This window comes from Balaenoptera physalus (genome assembly GCF_965194825.1).
Source record: "Balaenoptera physalus genome assembly, chromosome: 15".
NCBI lineage: Eukaryota > Metazoa > Chordata > Mammalia > Artiodactyla > Balaenopteridae > Balaenoptera > Balaenoptera physalus.
The window spans coordinates 83,502,944-83,527,613 of record NC_138894.1 but is presented as its reverse complement, the minus strand read 5'-3'; positions in this window follow the sequence as shown (position 1 = coordinate 83,527,613).

Sequence of the window (24,670 nt, the reverse complement as noted above, 5' to 3'; positions counted from 1 at the left end):
TAGTTTATAAAGCCCTGTGCTTCCGCTTCCTTCTTTGATGCTCATAGCAACTCTGGAAGGAAAACAGGATCATTTTTTTCCACCTCCACTGCATTGAATGCTTAAGGGACATTCACAGTGTGACAAGGGCCAGCACTGATCCCCATGGCGTGCATTCCAGCCCAGGTCTGCTCCCTACACTGTGCTCTCTCCTAATTGCTCTGTTCATTTTGTATCTGTGAGGGTTAACTGGGAACACAGGAGTTCTGTTAAATATCACAGTAGTTAGTACATTTTAATCCTGATCCCCTAGCCTACTGTAGTTGCTATAAAATATATGGCAATAATTTCCTGAGGCAGGGTAATGTATAAGGAATGTCAGGCCAGCCTCTGGGCATATTTGCCTTAGCTCAGTTTTATTAAAGTGAAACTTTTATTAAGGCATGTGGTGAATTGAGCAATCAGCAATGATTCATGCTGTTATAAACCCATTGCTACACTCACAATAAATCAATGAGCCATTGTCGTACATTTGCTGTGGAGTTTGTAGAAACGAGGAAAAAATCAATATGGGGATATTATTCAGACCATATGAAAGTATTAAAGTGTATTCTGTGTGTATTAAACCTGGCCAAACCGTATTTCATATGTACTTCTTTTTTCTGTAAATATCTCTGTTAGTATCCTCTACCTTATACTATTTGCTAATCCATGTACTATTGTGAAACAATTATAGGAAATATTTAAAATTCCACAGAAGTCTTTATGATTTTTCAAGTGCATTTCATAATGATTAATTTGCATAATAAAACTGTCCTGAGGACAAAGCATTCACAATACTAACAATGAGACTCGTCCTTTACAAACACACTATAGCCGTAACTGTATAATTAAAAAAAGAAAAAAAAAAAATCAACCAACAGGAGGAAGTGATTTGAGCCAGAGAAAGGGCACTTTTCATGATCTCCTAGCTTGATGGGGACAATCACGGAGCCAGCAGCAATCTCCACGTATCTGGAAACGATTACCGTATCTCCGTTTACCTGGAACCTTCTCCGATTGTTGAAATACGTATTGGTGACAGACATCTCCCTTTAGGGCTGCAGTGTGTGATCACCTGCATTTCTGTATTAGGAAGTTTCAGGTTCCTCTGGAGGCTGAGGTGAGTTGGTCACAAAAAAAGGTGTAGCCACATCTGGCTTCAAACTCAAGCTGCAATACCACTGAGATCATTCTGTGGTCCAGGTGGTGAGGAGCTGACTTATTCAGGGCCATCTTACTTACTTACAGCGGTTTCTGTGGTGCTCTAACGCTCTCTGAAGCAAAGGCTGGATTTCACGAAACACCTAGGCCAGTACCCATGGGGTTCAAGGCCCTCTCTTAGGAGTGAAGGGAAAGGCGTGTTCAGTAGGTCTGGGCCATCTCTGACAAGTGCTCTAAGTAGAGAGGACCGTGAGAACCGAGGGGAGACAGAGACAGTTCCGAGTGGCGAGTCTGAGGTTCTGGAGGAGGTTCTGAAGGATGCTTTTAACTTCAATAGGTTTAACACATGAACCAATAATATTTTCCTTGTCCTTGAGTTGTTGGCTGTTGGCAGTTTGCTACCCAAGGGCTATCTTTGGGAGAAAGAAAATCAGTAACTCTACATAGTTGCAAGTCAGTTGGGAATCTCCTTATTGACCTCACTTTACATTTTCCAGTAGAAGAAGAGATCCAAATGCATAACCCAGGCATCAGGGACATCAGGGGAATTTTGTGACAAGCCTCCTAATCTAAAGGATTATGCTCATTCTCCGGTGGAAACCTTTCTGCCCCACTTTGTTCTGTTTTGTTTTTTATGTATGACAGGTTTAATAAAAATAATATTCCTTATTTATCTAAAACTCGTTAAAACTAAGTGATTTAATTTTGCTTGATTTCAAAGGAAATAGGAGATAGAGCAAAGATAAGCAGGAAAGCTGAGTAAGAGTCAACCCCACAGAAAGCACAGGTCAAGGAGGTGGGAACTAAGCATCCCTTTGCCAACTCACTCCTGGCCCTGCTGACTAGCGCAGTTAACTCCACTGCTCCCAGTACAGAGGCTGAACGTGCTGGTTTTCTGCTGCCTTCCATGCTTTCATCTGGAGCCCAAGCTATTGATGACAGGAGCTCCAATGAAGAGACCAGAGTGCATGTGACATCATCTTTGGCTTTACTATGGTATGTGTGTCTTTCAGAGCATATGGTCGGAGATGATCCGTCATGGCCTGTGATGTCAGATGATCCACTGAGACTGAGGTCTCTTTGCAGAAATGCAATTATATGCAGATAATGGTGTTTCCAGTTGTCGTGACAGACCAGACTGACGCTGAGAAGGAGCGACTTGCTGCACACTGGACGATACATGCTCGGGCAAGCACAGGAGTGAGGCACCACGAATGCAGCGGTCAGTGAGTTTTTCAGTTCTTTCCTTTCCTATACATTTTTCAGCAGTCAGCATTGGTCACCATCCAAAACCCCACGGTCAGCCACTCCACAGAGCTCAGCCCCGTAGCCCGGTGAGTCCCAGGCCACCGCCGTGATTCCCGGGGCCTCCACCTGCTCCTCCAGCCGTGCATCCTCTTCTTGCTACACCCCCGCTCTCTCCGTAAACCAAAGGACCACTTAGAGGGCTGCCTTCAGCTCTGCTGTCTCCACGTTAATTCCCCCAATCATTTTACTCTTCCTCTAAATCTTTATTTCATTTCACTTTTTCTACCTTTCACTCATTCTCTTTTAATTTTTTTTCCCCCAGACTCTTCCTCTGAATCATCTATATTCTGCTTGGACTCTTCTGGCCGCCAGCACTGGGTTGAGGACACACAGGAACCTAACACTGTGGGAAATTCCCTCAGTCATTTAACCAGCATTTGCTGAGAATCCATGTGCCCCTGACCCTGGCTAGGTACTGGGTGTACAGAGAAGCAGTACGGCACAATAGAAAGATGGTCTTCAAAACCAAACGCATGTGAGTTCAAATAGCTGCTTCGCCACTTACTAAGCTGTGTGGCCTTTGTTTCTCCATCTGCACTAAAACCAAGTATGAAGCACTTAGCACAGTGCCTGACACATAGGCACCCAATGCATATCTACTATTATTTCTAAGCTGTAATCAAGACCCTCACAGAGTACATGTTTCTTGGCCTCAGGATCTTTCTGTGAATACTGGCTCCATATTGCTGAATTATCTTGAAATTTGTTTAAATAATTGAAAGAAGATTTTTGAAGGGATTTTGAGAGCCCAAAGCCATGGGTACAACAGACAGACTCAGTGTGGATTAAAAATCGGTGAAGTTCTCTTTGTCCTTAGACCTTGTCTCTCAGAGACCACCCCGACCTTGATCTTATTCCCAGTCCCACCCCGGTTCCCCTTCTCTGCCCTGCGCCAGCGGTGAAGGACTAAAGGCTGAGGGTGCTGGTCAGTAAGCCTCGGTGATTGTTTGAATGGACATTCTCCTCCCAATTGCATGCGTATTTTAATAGAGGACATTATAAGACCACACTGACCTTCAGACACTAAGGAAGGAAGGTTGTGGCCCACCCTAGGCCAAGTGAATCAGAATCTCCAGGGAGAGGCACAGGAATCTGCTTTTAACAAGTTGTAAATCTGATCTAAATCATTTACAAAACAATGACTGTGCATCCCCGTGTCTTTAAAAAGTGTTGTTTGGGGCAAAAGAAATGTGAAGTGTATGTATATGTGTGTATATATATGCACATGGGTGCGTACACACAGGTACATAAAAAGATGTCACCAAGCAAGGTTGCCATTAAAAGTGAGATCAGCGTGAGTAAAATGCACAGAAACGATATGCCCAAAAAGACAGGACTAGGGTAGCGTCCTGAAAGAAGGATATGCAGGAATTTTCCACTCTTGTTATCATGGAAATAGTCAAATACCCACCCAGGTAAAATAAATATAGTGTGGTGAACCCCTCTGGACCTATCACTGACTTTCAATCATTTTGCCCAACTTTTCGTCTATCCTCCTCACCGTTTCTCCCCACTCTCCTTCCCCCGCAGAGCACTCAAGCCCTGTCCAGGGCCCTGAACTGACTGCCCCCATGGTGACAAGATCACAGTCATGTTTACTCTATTGCTACACCTCTTCTGTGGAGAACAAGTCCGCAGACCACGCTTGGAGCCGCAGTGCTTTAAAGCACACGCCAGACATCAGCTCACACGACTTCACAAAGAGAAGAGTGCAAGGACTCCAGGCAAGGGTAGTTTGCAGATGGGACTGAACCATAACATTTATCATTATGCAAGATTAAATTTTTAGATATTAGGAAAATAACGTACGGCTGTTGCATAAATTTTGGATAATAGAAAAAGAATCCCATACAACAGTTATTTGAATTTTGTTAGTGTCTTTTTGCCCCATGTGTATTTCTCAGATCGCTGTCACCACACTCTACATATATTTTTATATCCTCCTTTTTTATTTAACATTATATCTTATGGCTCATGTTATTTCACAGTTTTTATTTCATAACATAACATTTAGTAAATATATCACGATTTATTCAAAAACCCCTTTAATGGTAAACATTTAGGTTCTCTCCAGTTTTGTGTTATTATAAATAATGCTGCGATGAATATCTTTATGCGTACAGGTTTTTCTGTACTAAGTGATATTCCCTTAGGAAGGGGTATAGAAATAGAATTACCGGCCAACGAGCATGTTTATGGTTCTTGATGTATACTGCTAACCGCTTTCCAAAAGGTTTATGCCAATTTACATTATCACCAACAATGCAGGCGCGTGCCGGCCACCAGGGGATTCTGAGTGGGGAAAGAGGGTCACGTTGTGGATGACTGCTGTACACATAAGAAATTTAACCTTGCTCTTAGGGGTAGGGAGCCACTGAAGGTTCCTGGATAGGAGAGCGAAGTGGGAAAAGCTTTATAAGATTCACCTGAGGTTAGCACTTGTGATACCTAAGGAGTACACTGGACGAGTAGTCAGGGCCTGGTTCTTGTCTTTCTACTGCTGAAACCAACCGTGGCCCCTTGAACAAGTCACTTGTCTTTAGGCCTTGGTTTTTGCTAAGTTAAATGAGGGTATGTAGCAGATGCTTCTCTATAGTTTCATAGCACTAAAGTTGTAATGACTCATCTGAATTCTGAACATTTATTTATAGAAACAAATTCCACTTTAATTGTTCATTCCTCTAAGTTACAGTGTCGAGTAAAATCCTAGTTCTTTTGGGAACAAATAATGCCTGGCACCTATGTCACTATTTCGTCTCCTGAAGTAATGGCGCATATAGCCCACTGATCATGGCTCTCTTTCTGGCTCAGAATCACTGCCCTCCACAGTGCTCAGGCAGCCCCTCACGAATGATCAGCGGTAAGTGACACACAGGGGAGAGCCACCCACCATCCAGGTCCTGGGCTGATCTCATCCCTGACTCCTCAGTGCCTGAAAGGGCCGGAGAACAGATGTAGAGAAAGAAAAGTGAGAAGGAACAAAGAGACATGTGATGTGAACTCTCAGATCGTGCTCACTCTGACCCATTACTGTTCTAAGAGCTTCACAGAGAGCCACCTCATTTCACCCTCAAGCAACTCTATTAGGGAGGTTATTACACCCGCTTCACAACGAGGACAGCAAGGTGCAGAGGCTCAGGGGCATGCCCCCGGGTACACAGTGCGGGGAGATGCCAGAGCCTGGCTTCAAACCCTGGCAGCCTGGCTTCAAAGACTACGGACTCTGCTCTCTCCACCCTGTCCTGCATGAGGGGAGGAAGGCGGCTTGTGGGAGGAGCAGGCAGGAATGATAAGGAGACAAAAAGAGGAGGCCAGGATGCTGGGAGACAGACTACTGGTTCTATAATTTCGCCACAAGAGTGTCCTACACTTACTATGTATTTATTCCTTCAGTTGTTAATTCTATAAAAACCAGGTGACTTTAAATACAAGGAGTTGGGTTGGGGGACCACTCAGAGCTATGGTGCCATGGGGATAACAAAGGGAAAAGAAACGTGATCTCCCCCACTTCCCAAGAACTATTATAAGTTAGCAGGGAAATGAGATACATAAACCACTGACTGAAATACATAGCGAAGAGAGATGAGCGCAACAGGAGAGGAACAGATAAAGGATCTGAGGCCCAAGTGAGGGAGCTCCCCCTGCGGTGGCCAAGGGAAGCTGAGTGGAGCGGGGGCGTTTCCCCTGCATCCTGAGCCATGGGCAGGATGACACGTGGATCCAGACGGGTGAGGATAAAGGCACCCAAGCAGGGAAGGTAGGTGCGCACAGGTGCGTACGAGGAACAGCAAGTTTGGTCTCAAGTTGAGGGGATAAATGAAAGTAATGGAAAATCAAGTTGGAAAGGCGATCGAAGCCTGTAACAGTCAAGAGAGCATTAGCTGAAACAAAAATAAACCCCAAACATCCAATGGCTTAAGACAATATGTGGCTATCTTTACCCCACAAAACAGACCAAATGGTTGACTCCAAATGGCGTGTCTGGGGCCCACGCTCCTTCCCTCGTGTGGTTTCTCGACCCCCAAGGGCATAAAACCCTGTTTCTACTGAGAACGAGAAAGCGAGGGTAGGACGGGAGTACCCTCTTCCGAACAACCTGGGCCCTGACGCGACACACGCATCACTTCTGCCTACATTTCACTTGAAAACGTAGATTCAGGGCTGGGGCGGGGGCGGGGGAGCAGTGGGCGGAGCGGGTGGGAAATGTCCCCGCAGTCTGGGCAGCCAATTCCCGGAAGCATCTGTACACCAGGGGTGGGGAGCTTAAGTTGTAGTTGACCGACTCAGCCACGGGGCCTTGAGCAGAGGCGGCCTTAACGCCAGGCTAATGTATCAGGGCATCAAGGGGTAGGGGAGCCGGCCTCGGAAGGGTCTTGAGCAGGGGCATTATGTCACTAAAGGTTTATACTTTGGAAAGAAAAATTTGGCAGCATCACGCTTCTGAAGGAGGGGAACAGCAGGAGGGGAGAACAGTAGGAGACTATTGAAATAACGCAGCAAGAAGTGGGGACCTGAAGGAGGGTGACAGCAGTGGGATGACAAGCAGGCAGGTTCAGATACAGAGAGGATAGGGAGACTGGTAAGATGGAGGAGTGAGGGGGAGGGGCCGCACTCTGAACAGGGGGTCCCCATACGGGAAGAAGCGGAGATTGAGAACCCCCACGAGGCCCTGCAGCTAGGAGAGCCTTTCTCTTACTGCATGATTGCAGAGCTATGAGCCTGTGCCTGCAATAAAGGGACAGGCCGGGGCGCAGATATTCAGCTCCATCTGGTTTGGATGGAGCCAGAAGAAAAACACTGAGTCCACGAGTTCCCGGGCAGATCTTTCCTGGATGTGTCTCAAAGACAGTGTCCATCCAGGCTTCGTGTGCATCCGGAGCGGAGAGCGTCTGGGACTCGGGAGCCTGCTGGTGGACCGTGGACCGTGGACGTGGGCAGTTGCCAAATGTGGCCGAAGCTGCCACCAGAGATCTGTTTTCACAGGTTTTGTTTGGAAACTCAGTGTGGGGCTTGGGAGCAGCTGGGAGTTTCTGAGTAATTGCATACCCTGGGGGTGGAGGGAGGCCAAGTACAACAGCCTTTCCCAGGGACCCAAGTAAGGGCAAGGCAGGAAGTCAGGTGAGGCCACCCGAGGCCCGGTCCAAGGCCCGAGGTCAGCTCCAGCGCCTGAGGATGAAGTTCCACCCAGACGCAGACCCGGCAGCTCTGATACAAAGAAGCTGGACATCCCGGATCCCTGCTCTCAACCCCAGGGGTCACTTTCCCTATCAGGGAAGTTTGGGTGCTTTGCGTACAAACTAGCCCCTCGTCACCCACCTGCCAAAGTATCAGATCTATACCCTGAAACTTAAATAGATTAAGTGGATGATCATTTGCTCTGCAATGTGTTTTCCTTTAAGGCTCAGATCAAATATCAGCTTTGAAGCTTTTCTTGAACTTGTTCTTTTCCACACCCCAGGAAGATTGATCATCCCCTCTTTTCCACAGTCAGGGCAATCCTACCACCAACTTAACATTTAACCATCCACATTCAATCACCGAATGTTGTTTAAATGCTTCCTGGGTGTTAGGGACCGTGGATATAAAGATGAGACGCTCCAATCCTTGCCATCTCTTTGGATCATGAGCCACCTGGGATCATGTCCCTCACTTTTGAACATCTGTCTAGTTCAGTGGTGCTTGTTTAAAGCTGGCGGAATCAAACTGGATTCACCCAAGTATTTTGCACGCCCCAGTGAAATCGCCAAGAGTTGGCTCAAAACGCAAGCTCTACTAGTACCTTTGAAAATCCGTGATTTGATTCACCTGCCCAGGAGAAGGCCCTGGAACAGAGATCTTGTCTTCAGTCGGGTGCCAATGGCAGAGGGCTATGCCTGCTTCATTGCATGAGTGAGGTGTCACTGCCCAATCATTTAATTACTCAGAGTCATTACTGCCACGAGTGTGGGAATGCTGGACTCAGGGTAGCCTTAAGACGATATCTTTGTTATCAAGGAACGATTTGTTCTCAAACAAGATAGGAGGAGTCTTGGTGTCAAAAAGTCGTGTGTTCTAGTCTAGCCTTGACGACAGAAGCCCTATAACCTGGGGTAAGCTACACAACCCTCCCCGATCTTAATTTTGTCACTTCCTCCCCAGTAAAATGAACTCTTGCCTTTCAGTTCAAAAGCTCTCCTAGGAATTCCTTAGTATTACTAGGAGAATAGTATTCCTATTCCTATTAGGGAATACTAAGATCTTATCCCTGGGTCTGACTTTTTAGTTTGATTTAACATTAAGCTCTTCCACAATTTAGACCCTCTGTGCTTATTTTTTATCATATTTTTTAATTAAGGAACAAAAAAGACAGCCTTTTTGACCAGACAGCCAACAGTCCCAGGTGGGCCCCTCTCCGAGGGAGGCACATATGTCTGTCAAGATTCTGAAAAATGTATCCTCTTCAATTCTTGTGTTTTTCTTTAAGAGAAAATATAGAGAAACCACAAACATATTTGTATCGTTCCCATATGATGCCTTCATACTTGAAGGAAGTGTTGGATTTTCTTCTTCTTTGGCTCAAAAAGCAATGGGTGACATCAGTGAGCTAAAACTGCAAGTTCTACTGCCCTTTCCCTATTAAACTTCAATGTTTACTTCTCAGGGGATTGGCCAAGAAAAGTCCATTTAGGCTGGAACGCAGCATATTTAGTCTCAGAATTAAGGTAATTTCTTTGGAAGAGTTTCAACCAAATCAATTTATTTCAGAGATGTTGGTGTTGGTTCCCTTTTAAAAATTCCAAAGCCCCAGGCTTTTTAACTGTACCTGCTCTGCTAACACAATTCCAAGCTGGCTCTCACTCTGAAAGCCACATACTCTAGGTGTATGGGATTCCATGATGCAGGCCTTGGGTGCACTAGGAAAAGAATGCGCTTTTATAGGGTGAGGGCAGATGCACAGCTACACGGTTCTCCGAAAACTAAAGGCCCAAGGGCTTGGTCCAGACAAGAACCACGCCTCATCTCTATAAACTTCCTTCGATAGTAAAACACATTCATAATTTTTTTTTACTTGATTCTTACAACAACTCTGTGATGCAGACAGAGTAGGTATCACTGTATCTATTTTCATAAAAACATACAAGGGCAGGTGCTATTAATTGCCTTGGTCAAGGCCCCCTGGCTGGTGGGTGGCAGACCTGAAATGTGGTCTTCTCCTGAGTAATGCTCCATCCACAAGGCTAGCCTGTCTACCAATCAGGAAGAATCCTGAGTGAACAGCTGTCATAAGATGCCTAGCCTTCAAAACGCCCCAGTGAGAAGCCAGAAGAGAGATGTGTAAGTATGAACTGAAGACCATCTAGAAGGCTTCTGCCTAAACTTATTTCTTCCACTTGCTTGTCCACACTGCCAAAAATTCTACCATTAAAGAGCCACTTCTGTCAGAAAAGAACCGGGGCTCTCATAATTCCCTGAGTTTAAAAGGGGCCCCAAAACGAGAGACCTCCAAGAGCTAATGGCATTGTCGGGTACTTCTAGAGCAACAGTTAATCATGGCAACATGAGTGAGTATTCTGCCTTTGTTCCTGATAGGCATATTTTATCATGTTAAGAAAGTAACTGTTATCTCTATTTTACTCAAAAGTTGCCAACGTAAGTCATTCGTCTTAGTCAAACCTGGACTCTTTGCTGTCCCCAAAACAGCTAATACCATTACTCCAAGCGTTACTGCATTATTCCAACCATCACTCCCTCGTTACTGCAAGTCTGTGCTCAGTCTGGTCACTGCACCGAGATCTTGTCTTCCCAGCTCTAGAGGTGGAAAGTCTATAAATTTGCTTAGAGATTACCTATTCTTGTTTTTTGTTTAACAAATGAGCAAGGAGGTTATGTGAGTTGCCAAGACCATATAACGGACTTATGTCTGAATGCTAGAGCCCAAGACTCAATCTGTCAAATGCTATTTTTCTGATGCCACTTCCATGTGTGATACTGAAGTAGGAGCAGCAGCAGCAACAACAAGAACAACAGCAACTAGAGACTATTCCATGGCTTCCTCCCCATTCCTTATTCCATCCTCTTTGTATCAAAAACCCTCCAGTGCCTTAGAAAAGATTTATGAGAATTTATGCGGCTGGAAAGTGTCCAGCTCTGTGTAGATCAATTTCTCAGGAAGAGGAAATAATATCTGGCTCAAACTTTGCTTGTTTAAAGATCTAGTGATTTAAATTTGAATCCCAACTCTGCCACTAACTCGTTGTATAACATGACAGGCCATCACTTCTTTCTGGGTCTTAGTTTTTCACCAACGAAATAAGAAGTATCAACAGTACTTCCAGGGACCATTTCAGTTTTCAAATACTCCTCCTCAACAGTCTGAGAATCTTAGGCTCTCTGAGCAGGTATTAAGAGCAGAAAGTAGCAGGCAGGATCCAAGGGGCCTTGGGAAAGTTTTTATAACCTACTTGCTGATGACCAGGATCCCTTTTTCCATGAATGAAGCTTTTCTTTTCCTAGAAAAAGATCAGACTTGCCCAATAACTGACATTCACGCTGAAATGTAAATAACTGGTAGCTGGTTCTTTCTTGAAAGTCAGGTATGGAAGGGAACAGCTGATGACAAGTGGGCATCAGGTACCTGAAGGGAGGGGAAGAGCAGAACTAAGGTCCAAGAAGAAGAAGTGGAGAACTCTAAAGGTGGTCTTTGCTAGGGGGTGGCCCTGGCAGGTTAGAGGGCAAAGGCAAGCCTAAGTTTAACCTTTCAAAGCTTAAAATGAAACACCAGGGCGTCTGGCCTTCCTCTCTATGTCAAAACAGCCTCCCCTCTGGAGTGCAGTGCTGCTTGAGATCCATCAGTCTCGGAGGTCAGGAGGTTAATGTCCCACCCTGACTTAGGTCACCCCTCTACTCCCCTCTCTGAAACTCCAGCTCTACATTTTTAAGATGCAGATAATAAAACTTGACCCTGAGGTCCACCCCATTAAAGGATAAAACAGTAATCCAGATACATACAACATTTCAGATACACGGAAACTCCATTTGCCTCTGTTCTGAAATGGAATGCCGACAGATTTACGATAATTTGGATATTGTCTTTCTTCATGTATTAAACTTACTGTGGAAAGTGGAAAAGCACCTCAACTGTTCCAGTAAAAATATATGGTAATGCTATTGAACTCAAGATAAGAGGGGGCTTTAATTTCCACCCATGACACACATTCTTATAGAGCCTTTAGGAATAGGTTACGGCCCTATTTAAAACGTGGTCGGTTAACCCCTCTTGAATGTCACGCGAGGCATAGGTTATAGATTATTTGAAGGAAAAGGGATGATTTCTTAGTCATCTTTCAATCCACCAAAATACCCAGCACGGTTCCTGGCATGTAGTACATGCCCAATAATACTGTGGTTGATGAATGAACTTGGAAATAGCCAATGGGAAACAGCGTGTTACAGAATGAACATAGCACAAGATGAGGGGAATTAAGATACTTGCGTTTATCAATGCATGGAAGGCGACCTTATCAATGGATGTGTGACTTCTGAGCCTAGTCCTTCAGAGGCCTTCCCCCTCTGAGGACACTGCCCTAAGGTTTCCCTATAAGGAAGCTGGTCTAATCTTCTAGAGGATAAGAGGTCACTTGGAAAACAAGGACCCCCAACCAACACTCAACACCAACTTCCAGACATGTGAATGAGGCCATCTTGGACCTTCCAGCCCAGCTGACCTGCTAGCTGAAAGCAGTCATGAGTGAGCCCCGAGAAAGCAGAAGAGAGACTGCTTGGCCACCCCACAGGATGATGAGAAACAATACATTTTTGTTTGTTTGAAGCCACAAAATTTTTGCATGGTTTGGTACACAGCAAAGGCTAACTGAGCCAAGAAGTTAGACAAGATGACTTCTAAGGTGCTTTCAGCTTTATGATTCCAAAACCCTAGTATAGAACTAATCATAGTGAGAATACAACGATATTGCTAGAAGCATCTCCATTCTACGCCATTGATTTTGCAGAGGCAACTGACACACGAAAGGTGATTGCCCCAGGTTTGTCTTTAAAAAATGCTCGACTGTGCCACATAGATTCTTACAGGAAAGAAATCAAAGGCTGGCGCATGGTCCATGCCTTCATCGACCGTCCTCCACATACTTAGGAAGACGGTGCTTCTGCTCTGTTTCGCAGATCAAGGAACACTCCTATCTGAAGAGCAGCCAGTCCATTAATGGACAAAGCCCCCTGAAACAGCCCAACCAGTAGACCATCCTTTGCTTTGAAAGACCCTGAATCTTTCTATCTTTATCTTAAGACCAAACTCAAATGCAATTACAGAGTTCAGCTTAAATTTGGAGATGCTCAGGCTTTCTAACACAAACTTCTAATATTCATTTTGTATTCGAATAATGAACTTCTCCTCTCTCCACCATATCTTTCCTACCTGTCTTAAGCAATGATCGCTATAGCCCAAGTGTGGGCTTTCTGCTGCTTTTATCTGCATCTCTGAAAATACTCATGAAAATTCTTCTCCCTGAAGTATGAGCCATTACTAACATACCGTACAGTCTGGCATTGATTTAGGGCCAACCTGGGAATTTCAGGGTTGGGCTTGGATTTATCTGAGAGGAGTTAAATATTTGGGGCAGGGGTGGAGTACTGTTCCAACAAAATGGCAAAAGTAAGCTTCAAGATGAGTGTCAGCATAGAAAATTAGAAGAGACGATTAAATAAATACCTGGATGGAAATTCTGGGTCTAGTGCCATCAGCAGAGCACACAACACCCATTTCAGACACATTCTAAAGACAATTTCAATAAGTCATCTGAGAAGATGAATCAAATAAATCCCAAATCTTAAGAACAGATTGGTTGCTATGTGGCTTCTTGCAAGTGGACCATTAAATCAACTTTTTAAAAAACTAACAGTTTCTCCTGTCATCACCAAGTGAAGAAGTGGAAGGAAAAAAAATTGGTTAGCCAAAGGAATGACATTCAGATGTTGAAAGGGTGAAACCTGAGGAACACTACCAAACCGTTGCTAAAAAACAACAAGAAGCTGGTGTTGAAAATGAAGACACAAAGCAAAGCGTTCTCCAAGGCTTAGCACATAGTCTGTGCCCACAACGTGCTGATTGGCATCAGTGATTTGCCTAAGAAAACACAGTAGCTGTATTCCCTCTAGCACCTTCTCACCTAGTGCTCTAACTCCAAGTGACAAGGGTGAAGTTGGAAGAGGGACAACGGCCTGCATCTTCTCACACATTGCTGCCTCGCATTTCTGGAACCACCAGTCATCTGAACCTCAAGGTTTTTTCCCAACCTGTTGCCCTCTTATCGTACAATGCTGTTGACTCTCACACCTTGGCACACAGGTTCACTGGTCCAGGAGGTCCCAAACACACCAAAGATGATGCAACTAATGAGAGTAAATGCCAGCATCCCCAATGGGTCCAAGCACATAGATTTGATAGCTAAGGGTATTTAGTCCCAGGATAAGTTATGTGACTGTAGCCAGTGTCAGAATTATGGAGAGAACATTGGAATAAGAAGGAGACTTGGAGATTAGCCCAGCTGTGCTAATAACTGCCTGAGAGACCGTGGGTGTCACTTAACTACTCTGGGCTCAGTTTCCTGATTCTGAAACAAGATGGTTACACGAGATGATCTTTCAGAAATCCTTAATAGATCTACTGAAGGTGAAATAGAAGCCTTCTCTCACCCAAAACCACAATTCCTCATCTGTGAAATAATAGGGTTGTGAAAATAAAATGAGTTTAGTTTAAATATGTTGAGAGTGTAGGACACTATCTGGCACGTATAAATTTTCAATGTACGTTAGCATAAATTAATTAATTAATTAAAACTCTACTGTTCTGGTAACTTAGAAGAAAAGGAAGAACAAACTAGTCCTCTGATAGCATGAATGCACTTGAGGTGGTACTAAGAAGCTGCCATACTTCCCCTTTTTCCCCATAATGTGTCTGCTCATCTTTCAAGTGCTTTGTCACTTTTATAGAATATTTTTATTATAGATTAGTTTTTTTCTATTAATCTTTATTGCAGAGTAATAAAAATCAGTATAAATATTTTTTACTTCATTAGAGAAAAATTAAGTTTTGCTTGCTTGTTTTTTTAGACTGAAGTGGTGTCTTCTGACCTTTGACTAAGTTTTACTACTACCCAGACATTGAAAGTCATGCTCATCAAAGATGTGTTAAAAAAACACATGAACACCAACTTCTTAATGTTTATCTGCTTAGGAAAAGTGAGCAAGAGCAAGAAATAATTTAGAAATTAGTGTCTCTCACACTGAAAAAACATCATCAGAAACTAAATAATTTTGGGAGTTCCCTGGTGGTCCAGTGGTTAAGAATCCGCCTTCCAATGCAGGGGACACAGGTTCGATCCCTGGTCGGGGAACTAAGATCCCACATGCCGCGGGGCAACTAAGCCCGCACGCTGCAACTTCTGAGCCCGCACGCCACAACTAGAGAGCCCACATGCTCTGGAGCCCAGGAGCCACACTAGAGAGAAGCCCACGTGCCGCAACGAAAGATCCCACGTGCTGCAACTAAGACCTGCTGCAGCCAAAAATTAAATAAATAAATAAATGAAACTAAGTAATTTCTTCAATTTCCTTTTATCCTGATAAATTCAAAGAAAATTAAAATTCCCTAATGTAAAATAGTGCTTTGGTGGGAAGATTAAGGAAAGGGTTTTTTTTTTAATTTCTTTCTTTATAATATTTTGCAGTTTCCAAATTTCCTAATATAGGCTTGTGTTACTTTTATGATAAGAAAAAATAATGTTATGTTTTTAAAGTACTCATTGGTCCAACAGTCAGCCAGACCTGTTCCAGTTGCTCCATCCATTAAGCTTAAAGGCATGTCTTCAGGGGTCAGGAAAACTGCCAAGATAGAAGGTAGTGTCCCCTCCCTTGGGACCTCACAGTTTATGGAAGAGACAAGACATACAGATAAAGTGAACTGAGATACTTTTAACACCAAATGGGATTTTCAGAGTAAATAAACTTAGAGCAAGAGAAGGAGCTGGGGCTTCAGAGCTTCTTTGTAATAGCATCACCTCTATCCTGCATTCACTAATTTTACAACCATGACCTTGGAGCCTACTACTTGCCAGGCCCTGACATAGGCTCCAGGGGTACAATGATGAATAAGCTGCCCTCCCTGCCCTCATCAAAATTATACGATAGCAGGAGATACAGAGACACAAAAAGATCATTTAAAATGAGGTATTTAGGGCTTGTAGTGCTCTTTCATAAGCCCATTCATTCACTCAACAAAAATCCAGTGAACAGTTGTATATCAAGCACAGAGAGGGATAAATAAGAATTGAACCATGCCCTCAGCAAAGCTTCTATATGAATTGTCAAGTACAACTTACACCCCCCAATGAGGTCAACTTGATAAATATTATTAACTGCATTCTACATAAAACTGAAGCTTGAGCTAATATGCCCAAATCCACACAACTGGTAGGGGCAAATCAGGGCTGGAGCTCAGAATTTCTGATGCCCAGTCTCTGTTGAGCTTACACCTCTGCATCTTTGGTTTTCACAGAAGTTTGTTTTTGTTTTTGTTTTTGTTTTAACCTACTCTCATCATCATAGGAGATTAAGACTTCTCTTATAACTGAATGAGAATAAAAAACTGAGTCTGCTAAGGAATCAAGACAGGCTTTTGTGCAGCTGTGGACTCCTTCATTCGTCTACCCAGACATTCACCTGTCGACGTTTCCTGATGCCTCCTGGCTGCTGTGGGCCAGACCCATCCAGAGAAGTTCACTTCCACGTCAGCGCACTTCCTGCCTCGCTGGGCAGGGGGAGATTGTCAGCCACCAAAGTGGGAAAAATAATATGATTCGTTTATGTGAAGGAAGGGTGCTCAACACTCTAAGACCCACAGATTTAATCTCACCACATTCTTCAAGCTTGAACTTCGGTCTTGGTGATGAAAGGTCCGAGCCATCCCTGCTGGGAGAACAAACCTACAGCACCAGCCCCCTTGGGGAGGCCACCATGCAGACAGGGATTTGTGTTCTGCATACCAGCCTCTGCTTCCTGCTGGAGGTTGGCTGCAAGTGGACAAGACTGGGTGGGGGTCCGTGCAGCACTCTCTGCCATCTGTTCATTAGCTGCGCCCACTAAGGTGTAAAGTGTTAGAAGATTCTGGCCCCCAAGTCACTCTGAGGGTCAGGGCTGTGGTCAGGAAGCATGAGTGCTCATCTTCGGGCTTACAGGCAGTTTAGCTTGTGCTGGACATCAAATCTATTTCTGTTATTTCATGTTTCAATTCTAACAAGTCCAGGTTTAAGCGGCAGGGTGGTAGAGTGAGAAATGCACTGAACGGACTCCCAAAGCCAGAGTCAACAACCATTAACTCAGGTGCTCTGGTTCAAGTCCACACTCTCTCTGAGCGACTTCTTCATCTGTGCACGAGCGAGAATTTCAGAAAGCTGACTTTTGCAAGTGCTAACTAATGGACCTTGCACTCTGCTCAGCATCGCCTATGCATCACCTCGCTTAATCCTCACAGCCCATGCGGTCGATGCTATCACTATCCCCATTCTAGAGCTCAGAAAACAGGACAGAGAAGTACTGTGCCAGTGATTAAATAGCTAGTTAGTGGAGGAATGAAGGCCACCACCCAGGGCCTCTGAACTCCAGGACCTGAGCTTGGAGCTAGGCTGTCAAAGTTAAACTGTAATGATGATTGTGGCCATCTTTGTCTTGTTACTGATTTTATTGGTAGTGATTCTCTTGTTTCTCTGTTAAGAAAGTTGTTAGATATGGATGATATTTGAATCCTTTAAAACATTTTCTAAAAAAGGACCCTTCTAGTTAATTTTAATGTTATTGTTTGCTTTGACTCGGTATGAACCTATGATTCCATGCTACAAATGTTTTACTAAGTACATCAAATTTACTAAATAAAGCCAAATGATAAGGTCTCAAAGTCCCAATGCTGAAACTGTAGTGTTTCTCAAATTTCTTTAATAACAATAATCACCTTGGATATTTGTTTTCGAAAGAATCACCAGGCTTCTCTCCTGGAAATTCTGGCTCAGCAGTATAGAGGAGTGAGGCTCAGGAAGCTGTATTTTTAGTATAGTTACTAGGTTCTTCTAAGGAAGAAGACATATGTGCACAAGTCATATGAACAAAACAAATTTTGAAGGATATTTGAAAATTTTAATAAGCTAAATAGACTAAAATCTGTATCTTATCTTCATTTTTATTTTTTTTTTAGTAAATTTATTTATTTTACTTATTTATTTTTGGCTGCATTGGGTCTTCATTGCTGTGCACAGGCTTTCCCTAGTTGTGACGAGCGGGGGCTACTCTTCGTTGCAGTGCGCAGGCTTCTCATTGCAGTGGCTTCTCTTGTTGCGGAGCATGGGCTCTAGGCGCACGGGCTTCAGTAGTTGTGGTACGCAGGCTCAGTAGTTGTGGCTCACAGGCTCTAAAGCACAGGCTCAGTAGTTGTGGTACACGGGCTTAGTTGCTCTGTGTCATGTGGGATCTCCCTGGACCAGGGATCAAACCCGTGTCCCCTGCACTGGCAGACAGATTCTTAACCACTGCGCCACCAGGGAAGCGCTTATCTTCATTTTTAAAATGTTTTCTCAGTAATGAGTGCTGAATGAATACTTTTCTGAGCCTCTATTGATATGATAAGTAATAGTAAAATTACTGAATATGTGCCAGACGCTGTGTTAAGAACATTAGAGTTATTATCTCACTTAGTCCTCATTAAAGCTCTAATAAGTGAAAGCGTAACAGATTAATGGAATAAAAGCAATTTATATCAGTAAACATAAGTAGGTTAAACTGTCTTAGTAAAAAGAAACAGAAAACTTGGAAAATTAAGTTAGAAAACATAATGATTTATCGCCTATTAGTGAAACAAAGTAAATGACATAGAAAGGTTAAAAGCAAAAGATTTAAATTAGATGTATCCGGCAAATGCAAATAAAATTACAGAAGGAACAGAAATAACATCAGAAAAAGGTAAAAAATATTAAATGAATAAAGCAATACTTTTTATATTGATTAAGTCATAAATACTTAGGTGACAAATACTTTAATATTTGGCAAAAAAAAATTTAATGATTTTAATTGCAAAAAATAGAAATGAAACTAAGAAAACTTAATAAGGCACTATTAATCTATGAGAAATCAAAAAGAAAGCTACAGAAGATTTGAATCATATAATTAATAAGGATATAATAAGAGATATATAGATGTGAAAGAGGAAGGGAAGGAGGGAGGGAGGGGAAGAGAGAAAGGGGAAGAGATAGAGATTTAACTTGGTATTCAGCCAAGAATATATCAATATATGCCTATGAAGTATTTCATACTAGGCAATAAACAAAGCTTTAATAAATTCAAAATTCATAAATTCTATAGCCACATTGCCCGACCACAACTCAATAAAAATAGGAATAACAATATTATCCCTAAATTGTTAGAGTTAGGAAGGAAAGCTAGAAGAAGTTAAAAAAAAATGTCACTGAAATAACCTTAGGGTCTATGAGTAAATCCAACTGACAATTGTAAAGGCAAAAAAACATTAGGGGGAAAATACTGAAATAATAAGGATAAAGCCAACATGGCACTCAAAGGTAAATTCTTAGCCACAAACACTGATCTATGAAACACCAGTGAAATCAATCCCATCCTACCATATAGCATATCTGTCTCCGCTGGGTATAACTCTGGCATCAAGATGAATTCTCCATAATAGCAGGTCTGTGCCTGGTGCTACTGCCTGTTTCAGGAGTAAACTCTAGAATTTACCATGTAATTTTGGGGGAACTAAGCCTACACTTTCACAGAAGAGCAATTCAAATCACATGCACTGAAGACCTCTGCAGCCTGATTTGACCTCCAGTCTTCATCTCTCCAGGTCAGCATTGTCACTGAGATCCTGTCCGTGTCGCTTCAATATAATTCCCTAGACTCTGCTTTCTCTGAGACAGGATTCTCCACATCGCTTTTTTATCAGTTCAAACCCCGTCATCTCTATTTCAGAAATTCTTTGGTGTTGCAGCATGTGATTGGCATCAATCCTTGGTTTCTAGTATGAATACAGGTTTTTATAAATGTGTATATTTCATTGGTCAGTTCAATGGAAATGGGGGACACAAATACCTTACCATCTTGTCCAGAAGGCTCTGTCTGAAGTACTCTATAAACATCATGAGTAAAATATTTTTAAATAAAATCAAAAGAAATAGCTTCTCTGATGCCTGCTTGCTGCAGACAGAGAAAAGGTCAAGGCTGAACTCAGTACAGACTCCAGATACAGAGGGCAGACTACATTATTTAATGTCTAAGAGGACATGGCTATTTCAGATCGCTGTGTGTGTGATATTTAGAAGGGCAATCATCAGCTTGATATCACTTGCAGCTCCATGAATATTAAACTGAGCGGGTGACATGACCCCCTAGGTCATTACCACTGTGTGAAACAGTAGCTCCATTCCCAACAGCACTTTGCCCACCTACAATGAGAAGGAGCCAGGTCCTGTCCGCCTTTCCTATGTTCCACCAGGATTAGGGTCCTAGCACTGGCTGGGCACTCTTCTTGGTGACCCTGTGAAAGCCTCTTCCCTTCCAAGTTAAGTTCAGGAGGCTGGCAGGGATGATCTCCAACACTAACCCTCCAGGACCACTGTTCTTTCCCATTGTGACGGTCACCGTATTGTGAAGCTAACTTCCCAGAGGCAGGGGAAGAACCACCTCAGTAAGAAGGAGCCATATCTCTGGAACTCAATGGGCCTCTCAATCCATAAGTCTGCACATTTCTATTTCCTTCTCCTTGTCCACCTCCATCTTATCCTCAAATGTTGTTTGATTAGATGAATCACAAATAAGTGCATTTGGAGAATCTCAGTACAGTTCCTTGCGAACACTGAAGACAAACTAGGGCATTTAAAGGCAAGGGTGCAATTTGTTGCCAAAAAAAAAATCACAAGAGAAACTGTTATGATATTAGAGATGTCCAAGTGTAAGGTACAGGTGACTACTGAGGCTGGAGAAGCAGGCTCTGAGGTCTGTCCTGACCAGGGGCAGAACAGCAGACACCCCTGTACAGTGAGCTGTGAAACAACTAAAACCAACAAGATGTTCTCAGGTCAGGAGAGGGAAATCTTGAATAGCAGCTGAAGTGTCCAAAAATTATTGAGCTCTCCAAAACAAATTAAGCTCACTTCAGTTCCGTTTGACCAGAAGTTCGTAAATAACACTGTATATAAATTGGAGCTGAGTGAATATTACAGCTCTCCTTTCCATGTCTCCCTCATTGGGAGAGCTGGAAGAACCCCAGAAAAACAGCCTGGTCCAGTGACTGTGCTAGAAATTAATTTTAGAGACTGAAAGGTTGTCGTGACTTCAGTGGAGACACTAATCTAAAAGGCTGGGGGTGAGGGGTTGGCTAAGAAGTAGGTGAAATGCTCAAGGCCACAGGTTCATTCATTCATCCATCCATCCAGAAACACATGCTGAGTTGACTACTGGATGCCAGGCACAGGGGTGGAGGGCAGCATGAGAGAGGATGCAAAGTGCAAACTACAGAGCCGGGAGAGAGGAACCAGCAGCGCTTTGAGGGAGCATCAAGGGAGAGGGCATTTCTGGCTAGCAGCGTCATCCTAAGAGCTGGGCTTGGGAACGTGGACAATGTCTTGATGAGCAGAGAAGAGGAAAAACCAGTCCATCCAGGCTGAGCAGGCCTTCTGGGTGGGAAACCATCAAGGGCCAATGCACTGGGCTTGTTGGTGGCTGTTCGGGGGCCAGAACCCAGGTTTCCTTAAGGGCCCTCAGTCTCATTTCACCATTTCAGATGCTTATGGTTAATGGTTTTTGAACTTGACTACACATTGGAATCACCTGAGGAGCTTTACAATTTACTGGTGCCCGAGTCCCACCCGAGTCGAGTTAAATGATTGGACTGGGGGTGTGGCTGAGGCATCAGGTTGTTTACAAGCTCCCCAGGACCTTCTTATTTCAACCAGGGATGAGAACACTTGCTTTAGGTGATCCTCATGGTTCCAGGTACCAACAGCAAGCATGTGGGCTTCACTCAGCCTCCTCTGCACACCTGAGCAGTCCAATAGGTGACAAGCGTTTCTAGGGAATGTGAAGACTTGTCTCCCACAGTGGAGGGGCAGGACGGTAATGGTGGCTCACAGCCCTCACTCAGCCTGTCTTGGTTTGCCTCCAGTTCACATTACTTAGTGACTTTAGAAAGTACATAACCGGGCTTCCCTGGTGGCGCAGTGGTTGAGAGTCTGCCTGCAAATGCAGGGGACATGGGTTCGAGCCCTGGTCTGGGAAGATCCCACATGCCGCGGAGCAACTGGGCCTGTGAGCCACAACTACTGAGCCTGCGCGTCTGGAGCCTGTGCTCCACAACAAGAGAGGCCGCGATAGTGAGAGGCCCACGCACCGCGAAGAAGAGTGGCCCCCACTTGCCGCAACTAGAGAAAGCCCTTGCACAGAAACGAAGACCCAACACAGCCATAAATAAATTAATTAATTAATTTTTTTTTTTAAAAAGTACATAACCTAAAGTACATAAGCTTCAGCTTCCTCGCAGTAACAACAGGATTGCTACAGATAACCACATAGAAAGATTTGTGATGGTGGATTTTAACCCCTTTTGGGTCCCAGATCACTTAGAGAATTTCATAAAACTTCAGATCCTATCAGCCAAAGAATATACATGCCCATACACGAATCTGAATCACATACTGGGGGTCAACAGACTCCACAAAGATTGTACACAGATCGAGGTTAGGAACGCCTCCACCAAAAGGGTGTGACAGACTCCCGTCTCCCTGGCTACAGAAATTTTGCATTGGGTAAGGCTTAATTCATACCCAGGCTTTTCTCAACCTGTCCAACTCTCTTCAGATTCCCATTGGATGCTACTTTTATTACAGGGGGCAAGACCAGTTAGGAGCTCTGAGTTTCAAACCAGCAGTGTAATATATACGAAAACAGAGCAAGGTGAAAGTGGAGACCAGTGCATCAAGAGGAGAATGAGAACCAGATGCCTCCGCTCAGGGAAGAGTGGAAAGAAAGGCCGCTGCCCGAGGGGACCGCTCTGTGGCTTACCTCTAATCAAGGCTCACGAGGAACAAAACGAGAGGAAGGCGAGACGGGAAATTGCAGCCTCAGAAAGACTGGGAGTGGGCAGGTGGAGGTGAGGGAGCGCTGAGGTCAGAAAGAGAAGAAGGGCGGTCTTTTCAGAAGCCTTAAAGAAGGCCTTGGGGAAGAGGAAAAATCCTGTCAGTCAATAAGTATTACTGATTTCCTAGCGGAGCATCAGGCACTGTGGATCAACTGAGCAGGAAAGCACCCTCCCTGAGGAGTCATTTTATAAACTCCTGCTGTGTCCATAAATGCAGGGCATGGGGCACTAATTCAAAAAGAAAATATGTCTTATGAATTTATCAGCAGTGGTGGCAAGGTTATTGTCTCTCCTCCAAGTTCCAGTGATAGCCTGGTACCCAGGGCTCTCCACCCCGGCTGGGCTCAAGCCCTATGGGTCCCCAACTACATCCTGTTCTTGCTGCCCCCATGTCCACCTCCCAAGCTCTTGCTCATCTTGTTCAGCCAAGAGCTGACCACCTCAAAGTTTAGTTTCACCATCTCTCAGGAAGCTGTCTCAGATTCTTTTCATGCACTCTGGGAACACAATGGTTTCTCCATCCTCTGAACTCTTATGATATTGACTTGTCCATAACACTCCTTTGATATTATTCATACACTTCTTTGTCTTATGAATATAACAAAATGAAGGGGGGTCATTAACCACAGCTGAGTTTTATAGAAGGAACACTGTATGGAACTAGAGTCTTTGGCTCTGCTGAACACCTCTGGATATGCCCATCTGAGAACAAGACATGAGGCAAATTATGCTGCCTTATATCAGTGTTTGCAAAGGTGTGATCCACAGATACCAGCATAAGAATCACCCTAATGGCTTATAAAAAAAATGCAAAGTTTTCATACAAGGAAGCAAAAGTCCAGAAAGTAGAGTAGGCCAAATGTCCCTGGGAGTTCACAGAAAAGCTGGAGAAGTGTTTGGACTTTCACAAGCTAGAATTCCTAAAATGGGAGTGGGAGGCTGTATCAAGCTTCGATCTCAAGGGGCACAAACCTCCCAGCTGACCCCCAAGTGTGCACTGCATTTCCCACACTGGGAGGTAAGCATGTAGGGGTCTACAACTTTTGTAGAACACACAGTGAACCCCTAGTTCCAAACCTTTCACCTGAAAGGTGAAGCTATGGGAATTGACAAACAGCTCAAGAGTGTAAAATAATAGAGAATTGGTTCAAATACAAGCTATACAGAACCCAGCATGTTGGAAAAGAAAGAAAGAAGAAAAAAGCAAAATATTCTAAGGCGACTGATTGAATTTTAGGAATCAGTATCTCAGCTTTAAAAAGTTATCTATCGAATATCAGCATATAGATAGATAGATATAGATATATCAGCTTTTTATATCTATATATATCCCCAGAGGACAAGTGAAAGTGACCTACTAGAGTATCTCAAAAGTTATTTCCCGTAGATTTTTTAAGTTCCTTTTTTGATTACCGTGACCCATCTTTCTGTAAACACTTTAATTTGGAAGTGCTTACTCATCCTTAAATATGGAGGTGATTAATTTACTACTGGATACTTTGACTTTATCAAGTGTCTCAAAGTGCTATCCAATATTTATGTGGTCTCAGATCACAGTGAACCAAAATCTGATGTTGTAAGGTCTGGGCTACATTCTAGACATGGCAGAATATCAACCCTGCTCAATTCCAGAATTTTCATCATGGTCAAGGGCCTGTGAGTGTTGGTGTGCTGGAAGAGTTTTTTCCACTGATGAGTCAGTGCTAGGTAGTGAAGCTGCTAAACTCCATGGAGACGCTCCAGCTGTTCAGTACACAGTGCAGGGTTCCCGGCATGACCTGGTGAACCAGATTCAAAGAACCCCCTTTGAAGTCCCACCATACTACCTCCCCCATCCCCGTGACCTACTTCCTGAAAGGATACTGTCAAACCACTGGTTGAAGTCTCTGATACTGTTTGCGTATCAACCACCCCTTCATCTGTCACTTCACAGGTTTGTTTGGATGTCATATTAACACTCCAACTCTTTTAATTCAGAAAAAAAAAATGTAGGAC